A 12,902-nucleotide genomic window follows, 5' to 3' on the forward strand; every position below is an offset into this window, starting at 1 on the left:
ATGGGGACACACAGGAATGGGGGGGGTTGTAAATGGCCGGTTGCACCAGGGGGACCAGAGCTTGGGCTGAGCATCCCCTGGGGGTCACAGGAGAGCTGGGCGCAGAGTGCGCTCGGGGGCACGGGGTGGGATTCACCCTCTGACCTGCACCACGGCTCAGGTGCACGCAGGTACACCAAGCCATTTCCTACCCGCCTTCACCATACGTGCAGGCAGCTACCCGTGGAGCTGGGGTCGGATGTTGTTTGTTTTGTGCCGTGAACTAATGAACTCGCAGGCAGAGCCCTGGCCAGCCCGATGCGCCGCACCAACAAATAAACAAATTAGGAGAAGCAGGGAAGCCAAACCCGGGAGGCAGCCCGACAACCCCCAGATGTGCGCAGGCTTCCTGTGCACGCAGAGCTGCCTGTGGGTCCCCGCGCCCTCATCCCTGTGTCCCCAGAGCCCCGCTCCAGCCCCCAGCCGTCGCTGTGCCGCGGTCGAGCCAGGCACACTGAGCTACCCCAGAGCTTGTGGGATGCGAGCGTGGAGATCTCCCACCCAAAACCCAGCCAGGCCCTGAGCCTGGGGACGGGCTTAAGCACTTAAACTCATGTTTGCCGGTGTCACCCGAGGGCTGTGCCTGCAGGGGGGTGCTCAGCGGCTGGGCCCACAGAGAAAACCACTGCCGGAAACAGCCTGTGTGAGGGTGCTAATGAGTGATGCTTCCCTGCGGGGTTGTGGGGGCCAACCCTGCTCAGCGAGGCTAACCGTGACACCGGTCTGCTGCGTCGCGCCACGGCAGCCTGGTGTCTGCCACTGCAGCGCCGTGCCGTGGCACCTGCAAAAGGGGGGGCAAAAGCTCAGAGCACAGAGAATTTGGGGTACTAACTGCCCTGGGGATGGGGGCACCTAAATCCCATCGGGCTCTGGGTCTCCCCCTGAGCCCCTCCAAGCTGTGGCTGTTGGAGGCCATTGGATGGCTCTTTTACAGCTCTCAAATATGGGGACATGCGCGGCCGGCTGCCCCTTGGCTGAAAGCTTGGGAAAGAGGAAGAGGAGCAAGGGTCGGCAATGGGTTAATGGGAAGGAGGTGACACCGTTGTCATCTGTGTCTCTCATCACAGAGCACCTCTCCGCCAGCCCTGGGGCTCATCCCGTCCCATGCCAGGCCCGGTGTTGTCCCACTGCTTCCTGTTGTAAATTATTTCCAGAGCAAGTGTGAAACAATTAAACAAACCGAAGGGCAGAGTCTGCTCATCAGATCAAAGGAGCGAGCCCTGCAGCAGTACCTCGCTCCTGCACTCTCCCCTCCTTCCCTGCTCCTCCTGCATTCGTCGCTTTGGGCTCTAAAACAGTGCCCTGATCTGAGCTGGGAGCAGAGCACGGTGCCACTTGGGGTTCAGGTGCCGCTGGGAGCTCGAGCCCCCTCTGAAACCTTAAAGCATCCCAGGGAGATGCCCCTCGCTGCGCTCCGTCATGGCAGAGCAGGGGCAAGGCCGGGCCATCGGTGTGCGTCAAGAGCAAATAGCAGATGCCAAAGGATGCGAGCGCTTTGCTGCAATGCCTCTTCACCCTCATTTTCTACTCTTGGCAGGGAAGTGGGTGCTCCCACTGTTTTATCCTCCCTGCGACACGAGTAGGATGGCAGCAGCTGGGCAGCGGGATGCGGCCCCTGCCACTGCCCCAGCTGAGCAATGTTCCTGTGCCACTATGACTGTGCCACCACCTTCAGCCTCAGCAGGAGGCAAGGCAGCTGCGAGGGCAGCCCGAGGTTTCCACTGCTCGGGCTTCCTTGGAGATGGAGACTTCTGCTCTCTTCTTCTCCGTCTTCTCCCTTTCTCCCTCCCTGCCAGAGCCCAGTGAGCAGGGAGCATCTCTGCTCTCCCTGCCTGGAAATACCGGCTGTAACTTTGCCCGGGCTTGTTCTCCACGTGCAGAAAGCACCGCGCGTTCAGCTTAGCTGCGCTTGGGGACTTGCTCCCCAAAGCTCGAGGGAGCTCCCCCAGCCCCGCCAGACCACTGTGGCTGTGCCTGGGTACACGGGGCCATCGGGGTCCCCGCTGTGTCCCGCGCTGTCTGGGGACAGAGGGGTGGTGATGCCTCCTGCCGCGCAGTGTGGCGGGATGTGGCAGCAGGACCAGGTGGTGGAGACACCCAGCCCTGCCTGCTGCCCCGGCACTGCTGCGGCGGGCACTGCCGGATAACCGGGTGTCCCTGGCACCGGCTGCACTCGGGGTGCTGGACACCCATAAGCCTGGGGCCGAAAGAGCACATGGGAAGCCATGTGCGAGCCCTGGCCCTGGCTTTCCTCTGCAGTGGGGAGGGTCTGCCTGCGGCGGCCAGGGGCAAGGCTGCGGATAAACACAAACACACCCGTGCGTGCAGCTGCGCAGCCGTGCCGCCTCGCCCCCTGAACACAAAAGGTCAAATACATCTATTTATCAAATACATCACCCGGGGGCTGCCGTGACCCCGCGGCAGTGGGGCGGCTCTGCACCTGGGAAGGCTTTGCCGTGGGGGAGGTAAAAGGCTCCTCTGTGGTTTTCCACGGGCAGGACGAGGGCATGAGCGTCCCGGCGCGAGGATGACTCCTCCAGCCAGGCACTGCTGTGAGATGCCCCGCTTTAACCTGGTGCCGTCCTTCCCCTGGTACAGGGGGGATCTGGTGCAAGATCCTCGCAGGGAACCTCCTCGAGTTTCCTCCTCCCAAACGCCTCCCCCAGAGAATCCTACCAGTTAAAGAAAAAGGGGAGGAAGGGAAAAGTCAGCGTTCAGCATAAATCTTTTTGCAATAAGAGGTGAATATGACATAAATCCAAAGAAACTTTTTATTTTGAGTGGTCTTCAGGGGTTAAAAATAATGGGATTTTAGGTACTTTTAAAAATAGTGTTCATAAAAGGCTTTAATAGAACCCTTGGCAACTGTCCATGTGATTAGTGATTTAAAAACATAAAACCTCCACACATGTTTAAAAGTTTTAATAAGTTAAAATTAAATGAGTGAAACTCTGGGAATATTTTTTTGTTACTGCAAGCTAAGAAAATTATGTCCGTTATGCAAAACTTAATACAAATATAAACAGGTAATGCACATCTGTAAATTATTTTCATGTCTCCAGGGGCTGGAAAAAAACCTAAGTGAGACCAGCATTCTTATATATATTTTGCCTTGACAGCTCAGGAAAAAATTTGCCAAAAACCAGAGTTAGAGCACTGGGCTGGCGTGGGAAAGTTGGTTTAGTGAGAAATTTGCCCTAGGCTATTTAAATAAAAACAGGCGTTTTTTTAATGGCAAATGCCTGTTAAATACAACCAACGCGGCTTCCAATCGCCTGAGTAACTAGTGTGCCTATTCCTTCTTGACACTTTCATCTCTTTATCATCACAATCAATATTTTGCTCTTATACATTCAGTGCAATAAAAATAGGACCGATAAGGCAGACATCAAACTGGATCTCTCCTGCTTTCCCCGCCGTGCTTGGTTTGGCATTCCTCTGATGGCTGGTTTTTGGAGCAGCACACAGGGTTAGCCCTCCTTGTGCTGGTACACGCACCCGCACCCTTGCTCATGCTCTCAAAATACAGCAATTTTTAGTAATTAAGCGTGAATCAAAGTGGGTAGAGCATCCTGGAAAGCCTGAGCAGATAAAAATACAGCCGGTCATGGAGTCTGCGATGTAAAACTATCCCAGCCAAAGCTGCCCCATAATGGGATTAAGCTGCGATTCCCTGGGGCACCAGAGAAATGAGGCTGGATTTGCAAGAATGGTCTAAACCCTGATTTTTCTTTTTTTTTTTTTTTCTTAAATAGCTGAGTGGAGGATTGTGAATGGACGGCCATAGGATAAATCACACCGATTGCGCCATCCCTCCGGCATGGCGGGGGGGGGGGCGGCCCCCCCCCCCCCCCCCGCCACATGCCCGTGGAGGATGACTTTCCTTCTGTCAGCGCTGTGGGGATCGGTCCCACCAGGGTGTCCGGGGTCGGGATGGGACAGAGGACAGCCAGCCCTCGCTGCCGTGGGCGGAGGTTGGTGCCACGCGTGTCCCTGCCCCAGCACGGCTGCTGCGCCCAGGCTTGGCACCCGCAGGGTTTTCCTCCTCGCAGGCTGCTGAAACTGGTTTTAATTGCAGGGTTGCTTCTGGCCATCATTTCTCAGTGTGTAAAGTCAGCTTAGTAACTCTCACCCACAGGATTAGCGACAGGCAGGGAGAGATCCCGGAGGAGCAGATCTCCCCGCGCTGTTTGTACCTGGGTGAAAGGTGCTGCTGCGCTATTGCACTATGAAATCTGTGTCATGTTTAAAATAAAATGCCTTTATGGGCTGCGAAGGGAGAGCAGGTGTTGGGCAAGCGTCTCTCAGCCCGGCCCCGGCCTCGCCGTCCCCTGCGCTGCTCTTATCCGCCTCCATAAAACAACCGAAACATTCGCTGTTGTGTAAACAGAGGCCAATGGGGTTTATGGAGCTGCGGGTGACGATGTGCCCGGCGCCAAGCCCATCCCATCCCCGTGCTGCTCCCTTGTGGGTGCCGGGGCGTGGGTGCACCCACCCGCGTGGGCTGGCTTGAGATGCAGGTCACCCCCCATCCCTTGGTGTGTGGCCCTCCCCTTCCACGCTCGTTCTTGTCCTTGCCTGCACCAGGGTGCTGCAGACCCTGCGTGTCACTGTCCCCTCCCCTCCCTCGCCTGGGCGATTCCTTGAGGTGTCGCAGGCACCCAGCTCGGGGCAGGGGGTGGCTCTGCACCCACTGGCTCTTGCCCATGGGGGGGACACAGGCGGTGACCCCGGCCCTCTCGAAGTGCAGACCCCAGCCCAGCCTTGCTCCCTGCCCTGGGGCCGTGCGGGACATGTTTACATCCTGCATTTCATGTGCATCTTCTTTCAAAACCATCCGTTTCTTTGCTTTTTCTTCCATTCCTCCTTTTCCTGCTGAGGCACATGGGACTTTTCATCGTCTCAGCAAAGAAATTGCTCACCAGAGTGTGTGGAGGGGCCAGGATCAGACCTCTTCTGATATTTACATTAAATAATTGAAAACTGTCGCTCGCAGCAGTGAAAACCCAAGCGTGATTCTCTGCGCACAAGCCTGGGCATGATCCTGATACTGGATTTCTGGACCGCCGTGCAATGCCAAGCACATCTGAGATGCTGGCATCCCCGCAGTTTCACCCGCTCCGCGCTGCTGGGATTTGCCTCTCCCAGGGCAAGCACTCAAGAAAGACGTCATGCCGTGCGGACACTCGCTCCATGCAAGTTTTGGGGCAGTTTTTTCGGAAGACGTCGCTCCCGGAGAGCCGGGCATGCCCCTTCTCGCTGCGCTAGCCTGGGGGGGCCAGGTTGCAGGGTCCTGGGATGCCACCGACGCCAGCAGGTAGTTTCAGGGGCAGTTCAGTGCCAGCTCTGTTCTCACAGCAATGGGATTCAGGATTTGGGAGCTCCTGCGCTGGGCTGAAGCCAGCTGAAATTCTTAAGCGATTACAAAAAGAGGGTGAAAAAGTGCTTTCCGCACCCCAGCCCTTGCTGCTTGCTCCATTTGCGGGCGCTCCCACCCGCCGCCCCCTCTTTCCTTCCGCATGGAAATGGGAAGATTTGGAGATGTTTCATGTCGCAGAGCAGCTGGAAAGCAGCTCTTTCCCCCCCAAAACGCATGCTGAGGGGACCACGCATCTTCTGTGCCGATGCAGGGCGTTTTGGGCTATGGGCACCCAGGATGGCAGCCCCGCTGCCGGGGTGGTGTGGGGGCTCCTGCGTCCCCCCTGCCATGGCCGGGTGCATGTGCGAGGGCTGCTGTCGGGGAACGCTTCCCACCCAGTTCTGACCTTGGTGCCTCCCAGCAAAAACACCTCCTGGAGAGGGGCCAAGCATAATAGCCAGTTCCTTCTACTCCCTTCCTTCCCAGGCAGCCACATTATCACAGGGCTCGGCCGCGAATCAAAGCCAGGCACACGAAGACGGGAACCAGGAGAAATCGGCCGAAAGATGCCGTTTCCGCTCGGAGAGGAGAGGCTGTGGGGCACCAGCTGCCGCCCCGGAGCCGCCTGCTTTATCGCGGGGTGCCCCATCGCAGCGGGCTCCATGCCTGGGAGGGAGGGAGGACCCCCCCGAACCACTCTTGGGTGCACCCAGGAGCCTCAGGAAAACCCCCGTCATGCCCAGCGCATTCCTTGTGCCAGGGCACCGGGGCTCCCCTGGTGTAAAAATTCAGCCGCCGTGGCGGCTCCCACGGGCTGGCAGCGCTCAGGGGCTTTCGTGGTGCCGCAGCTGGTGCCAAAAGGTTTGGAGAAGCCCCAGAGTCCATTCCCTGACCTCTGCCCGCTGGCAGCTGTAGGTGAGCGATTTATTTCCTGGAAAATCCTTGCGGATTTTCTTTAGAATTAGGCTGAAAAATATCTTAACAAAAAAATCCCTGTGATGCCACAACTGTTCGCCCCTCTGAGGGGTCTTCTCTTCAGGGAGGGATCGCTCCTGCTTGGCGAGGGCTGCTGCCTGCTGCCTCCCTCGGCAGGACGGGGGCTCTCACTTGGGCTGTCCCGCCTCAGGGTCCCGGCTGCCCCCCGGGGCTTCCCCCCATCTCCACATATAGGGACGGTCCCGCTGCTCCCATGCCACGGTGCAGGCACGGGGCTGGTGGCACGGGCCGGGCCATGTGCCGCACCACCCACCGGCAGCACCTCTCCCTGTGGCACGGGCCGGCGTGGGTGGCAGGCTGGGAACCGGCCGGCAAAGAGGTGCCGGCAAGGTGTGAGCCCTCCCCTGCCGCCCCAAGCCACCGACTTCAAAGCCCGGTGTCCTTTCAAATGCAGTGGCTCTTGCATGGGGTGGTGAGACTCACAGCCGGGAGGAAGCGGGGAGCGTTGGGGGGAATCTGTGCACCCCTGGCCAGGGGCTGGAGGGATGGGGCTGACCCCCTGCCCCGGCATGTGGGGATGGGGTGATGCTGCCCAGTGGGACCCCCGTGCCACCACCAACTCCCCACTCCTGGCAGGAGCCTGTGCCCCACCGGAGCGGTGTCTGCTCTGGGCACGGCCAGTCAGGGCTCTCGCTGCCGCCTGGACTTTGGAGCACAGGAGCTGTGCGGCAGCCCAGGCACTGCCGAGGGTAGTGGCGTGCTCGCTCCCTCCTGCTCCGGCACCATGCCAAGCTGTGCCCCTGTGGCATGCGGGCTCTGCCGTGGCCCCGGCACGGTTGGAGTTGCCGCGTCGAGAGCCACGATCCCTGCTGCACCACGCGGGGAGCTGCGGGTGCCTGCGAGACGATGCTCCCATGAATATCCAGCAGCAAAAACACATCAAAGCCTGTCCTGATGGCAGCGAGTAAACAGGAAGGGAGAGGAAGACAAACACGGCTCCTTGCAACTGTCGGGGGAGAAAAACAATTCGCTCTCCAGGCGGGAGAAGGTTTGCTGCCCTCTCAGCTGCAGCCCCGCGGAGAAATGTGGCAAATGAGCCAAATGAGCCAAATGAGCCAAAAGGGCTCGGGACCACCTGCCCCAAATGCTGCCGGGTGCGTGACTGTGGGGGGCTGAGCCCCGCCGACGGGGGCTGCAGGGGTCGGGGTTGCCTGTGTGTCTCCTGCTGCCTGTGCATGCTGGGGCATCGTGCCAAGAGTTCTGCAAGCACAGAGCAAAGTGGTTTTGGGAAAACTGGTGGAGACGGGGCTGAGCAGGAAGGCGGCTGCGCTTGGTTTTGCAGCAACAGCGCCGGGCATCGCAGGCTGCTTCCTCGCCCACTGCCCCAGTGCCTTGCAGCAAGGCCGGTTCCCAGGGCTGCACGACGGGGCTGCGCCAGGGTCCGATAATAGGATTAGGGGCCTTCTTGCCTGGTCATCTCATCCTAATCCTGCCGGGAGGGGAAAAGTCAGGCCGGGACAAAAGGCATTAGCCGTCCGTGCCTGGTCGTGGCCCACTGACCTCTGTGCAGGCAGTGGGGATGGGGCACCAGCCACAGACCCCTTGCTGCTGCCACGCGGGTGGTCGCAGCCGCCGGCCAGGTCCCTGCGCTGTGGGGGCTGCCCGCCAGGCCGGTGGCACGTGCTGCCACGTCAGGGCCCCAAGCGTGCGGGGCATTGGGCATGGGAGTGCTGCGCGGCACTGGCACGGCTTCACTGGGCGTCAGCGGGATGAGCTGATTCACCGCCTTGGAGCAGCTGCTGTCCAGCAAAGTTCCTGTTTTTCAGTGAAATCCCCAACTCTGTGCCTGGAAAAAACAAATGGGAGCAGAGCAGGTGCCTGGCCCTGTGCAGGGCGGCTGTGAGGGCTCAGCCCCGGCTGTCTGTTGAAAACACAAACTCCAGAGCTGGACCAGTCCATACTCACAAACTGATGAAAGCAAATTCAACCCCCCCAAAAAAAAAAAAACCCAAACTCAAGGGTTTGGGAAGGAGTCAAACCCTCCTGCTTTAGAGCACGAGCCAAACTCAAAAGGTGAGAAAATCAAAATGAAACTTTCCCTGGAGAGGGATTAGCCCCCACGTGCCTGCTTGCCCTCCACCCGGCATCGCTGCTGCCTGCCGCACCAGCCCATGGCGGCTCCTGTGCCCACGCAGGGTCCCCAGGGCAGCCCAGCAGGTCCCCGTCCCTGCAGAGTCCTGGGCAGCACGGCCAAAACCACCTCTGCACCCATAGGAGCTGACTCAAAGGGTTGGACCGGGGCTGTCCCTGCCGCCAGGCTTTAAGCGTTCAGGGGTTATTAATGTGTCTCTTTGCACAGGCATGGCGGTGCGGGAGCAAAGTGTGGTGCCCGGGGAAGGGGAGCGCATCCCCACCCCACAGCGCTCCCAGGGTCAGCCGGCAGCAGCCCTGGGGAGAGCCTGGGGTGTCTCCTGCAAAATGCTTTAGGGAACACGAAGGTGAAGGGCCCAGCCGGGCTGCTCCCGCAGCCCAAACCACAGCCATCCTGGGGTGACACCCAGCACAGCACCGCTGCGGCATCGGGGCGGGCACGGGGGGAACGGCACCCACGCAAAAGCGGGTTGGCTTTAGCCTGTGCAGCTTCGGTTTGCTGAGCGGGATGTTTTCAAACCTGCACTTAAGGGAGGAGGTTTGCCAACGGAAATATGTAACTGACTGTAAATAATAGCTTTTATCTGCAGCGGTACCCGTGAAATGAATAAGCTCCCCAGCAGTGGCAGGGCAGAGCCAGCAGATCTGCGCAGGTGACAGTGGAGGGTGTTGGGTTACGGGCTCCCCATCACTGCCAAAGCCCCCCGATGACTTGTGACAGGTTCACAAGCTGAGAAATGTGATGCTTTGCAAGGTTCAGTAAATATTAGGACTACTCCTCCCTCTTTCTGGTGCAGGTTTAATTGCTAGGATAATTCATGAGAGCACAAGGAAAAAAAACATCTGGGAAAATAGGACCTGTTAAATAGAATCCATTAATAACGAAATAATTGTTCCTCTGCATGTGATTCAGACAGCTGCCTAATTGTTAATTACCTCGATATGAGAATAACAGGTAATTATGAGGCTACATCACGAGGAGCTGACTTTTTTTTCTTCCTGCTTCTTTTCTTTTGGTGAATGCCGGAGACAGAGCGTGCCCCGGCAGGTCACGCCAGGACTCGGAGGAGAGACGCTCCCCGGGCAGGGTTCCTCCTGTGGGGGTGAGGTGGGAGCTCCGGGTCCCAGCCACGTCCTGAAGCTATTGCTGCTCTTGGACATAGACCCCAAAACACACAGCTGTCCTCAGCCGGGGAGCTGGGGACCAGCCGCCTTCCTCATCTGTGGGACCCTGCCCATACGGAGCCTAAACCCAGCTCTGCCCTGAGCAAACAAGAAGCAAGCGTTATTGGTGACCTTGGCTGTCAAATTCCTCAAGATTACTTTATTCAAGAGACATTCTTGAAATATTTTGCTCCCATTTGTCTGTCACAAAATGTGCTTTCTCTACAAGAGCACACACACACAAATACACACACGCTCAAACCCACAGGCAACACAGATACACACACACACGCATGTAGACACCAAACAAGTATCCGGCAGAGACGGGACTCTGTCTTAAGTTTTTTTGGACCAAGAAATGTTGCTGGGTTCCATTTTCTAGAGGTGAGAGGATGCAGAGACAGACAGGCACTGCTGAAGGTGGTGATAACATCTGTGCAATTAGTGATGCTGCTGCTGGTGATTAGCCATCACTGGTTTCGTGCAGTTATTGCCTTTGGCTTCTTCCAAAGAAGAGATGCCAGCCAAGAGATAGCCGAGCAACGAGGAAATCGGAACAGATGAGTGTGGATGGAGAGAGCGGTCTGAGACCTGATCAGAGCAGGAGGCAGCCCCAAGCATGGTCCTGTTCTCGCTCTCCCCTCTCAGGGCCAAGTGCCTTTAATCCCCCCCTGTGGTTTGCATTTCGGCTCACCCGTGCGCTTCACATAACACACGGGAGTGCCGGTGACCCCACGGCAACGCAGGCCGGCTGCCTGCCAGAGAGCCGAAAGTGGGGTAAGAAAACAGATCAGGAGCTGAAGCTGCTCAGGAGTTGTCTTCAGTGCAGCCAGCGAGGAGCGTGGCAGCAGCCCTTGCTGCCTCCCATACTGGCTGTGCACGCTCCACGGGCCTCATCCAGCACCAGTAAAGCCAATGCTGTTTCCCGTGTGCAAGGGGAGCAGGTCATCAGTCAGCAGAGATCTCTGCTGGATGCGGAGCTGATATCAGTCCCGGAGAAGGCAACATGTCTTTTCCTTTAGCTGCCCGGCCAGCCGGCGCTGGGGAGCACGAGCCGCCGCAGGGTCCAGCGGCTCTGGGGTTATCCAGACGCAGGCTCCTATCCCGGCCATTTCCATCACCCTGAGAAGAGATGCCTGCAGCAACCTGGCAGAGGGACCATGCACTCTCTTTCAGAGCTCCAGCCGAGGGATGGCAGCTCTTTGGCAACTGCTCTTTGCCCTGCGAGGGTGAAGGCGATGGGGCAGCACTGGCCCTGTGCCTGTTCTTGCCTTTGCTGTCTGTGGTGGTGTGCGAGCGAAGCACTCGGAGCCGGCACGGGGTGGGATGTGCCCAGCCCGGCAGCCCTGGCTCTGGGCACGTCCTGCTGCCAGCAACGTGCTGGGGAGGGAGGGATGCTCTCCTTCTCATCCCGGCTTCCTGCAGGCAAAAATAGCTACGGGCCCCGGGTTCCTGTGTATCTCGTGTATTTATAGTGTGAACGGCTCCGTAACGCTCTGCTCTTCTGGCTCTCACCTGCGTTTCGGGGAGGAAATACCATCTCCCTCCCGTGCATTTGTGCGTGTCTTTCACACCAGAGAGGCCTTGGTACTTCCCACAGGCACTACATAAATCAGGTCCTGGCAGCAGGACCTACGTGACCGCGTCCCTCTGTGCTGGCTGCCAGGCACGGGGATGGTGCTGGTCCCGGGTGGGATGCCCCGCGGGCGCAGCGGGCGTGGGAGGCGTGGAGGGCGCCCAGTGCTGCCCTCCAACACCTGCATTTGCACAGCAAGGGCAAAGTCTGCGGGAGGGCAAGATCCTTTTGAGAAACAAAAAAGAAGCAAGCCTGCAAGCCAGCTCCCGGCTCGGCGCTGCCCGAGTGAGCCGGGGCCGCAAGCCACCAGCCGTGCGGTGGGGCGATGCCTGCCGGCTTTGCTCGGCTGCCTGGGGGCCCGGCGGCACTGGCGAGAGGAGGGCTGGCACAAATCACCACCCGCAGCGGTGAGAGGAGCTTATTTTTCTAAGCAAATTGCCAAAGAAGCTAAATATACATTTTCCATTCAGTTCCCCAAAGCAGCGATAGCCCAGAGCCTAAAAATAAATCCCTTTTGATTGTGCCTGGGCCAGAATTAGACTGCCTCCGGACCAAGCCCCGTTCAGCTTCATCCCAACCTGAGCCCTCTCTCTCCCTCTGGGCTCTCGGCCGTGCAAGACGGGCTGGCCCTGTGTCCACCCCACCTTCCCCGGCTCCAGCCCCGGAGGTGCCGCGGCAGCACGTGCCAAGGTGTGGCGGTGAGCAGAACAGTGCCTACGGCCGGTGCCTGTTGCAAGACTTATCTGCTGGAGGAGCTTGGGGCTTGCAAGGCTTTCCCCAGCCCAGGGTATGCCAGGTGCTGGCCCAAAACCCAGCGTTTCCCCTGGCGCTGCCTTCCCTGCCGCACCACGAGCCTCCAGACCCGGCTGCTGCCTCAGCCCCGGCTGCCCAACGGCTTGCAGCCCTGCTTTCGGCCCCTGTCCAGCTCCACGGGTTTTGCCTGTACCCAAGCATGCAAGCAGAGTCCAACCGCTGCTCCTCCATTTGATGGGTGCGGAAGGCTTTAGGGACGCAGGGGGCCAGGCTGAACTGTGAACTGTGATGGGTGCCCACCTCGGAAGGCTTTAGGGACGCAGGGGGCCAGGCTGAACTGTGAGTGCCCAGGGGCGGTGAGCCCTTGACCACTCCCAGCCAGACCCGGCTCATCCTTCCCTATGCTGTGTAAGTCGTAACCGCTGTTAAATCTCAGTGAAATAACACATTTGAAAGAAAGGGGGGAAAAAAAATACCCTAAACCCTGTAAAACTGAAATTGTAGTTCTCCCGGGATGCAGCGTCTGAAATATTCCCACAACCTTTGCATAATGCATTGCTCATGTCAGACCTCGGGAGACAGAAATTAATAGCTAACAGCAAGCAGGCATGGCACACACGTGGGCTTTCCTTCGCTCTGCGCTCCCAGGGGCTCCGCGCTCTGGGGATCCTTTTCCTTTACATTCAGCTCAAATAATTCTCGTTTAAAGACACGAGAAGAAAAAGACCATAGAGGAGTCAAAGAGTATTTGTGCCAAACAGGAAATATTCAATAAATGTTTATCCTCTAACACAATGGTGGGGTTTTGAAAGTTTTCTATGGATGCGATTTAAGGTTGAAGGGGCAGAGGGGCTTTTCCTCCCCCTCCAGCCTCTGGATGAGCGAGAGCTGAGTTCGGGCTCTGCCTGCGGCACCGAACTCCCT

This window comes from Aptenodytes forsteri, unplaced genomic scaffold, assembly GCF_000699145.1.
Source record: "Aptenodytes forsteri isolate BGI_AS27 unplaced genomic scaffold, ASM69914v1 Scaffold68, whole genome shotgun sequence".
Classification (NCBI taxonomy): Eukaryota; Metazoa; Chordata; class Aves; order Sphenisciformes; family Spheniscidae; genus Aptenodytes; species Aptenodytes forsteri.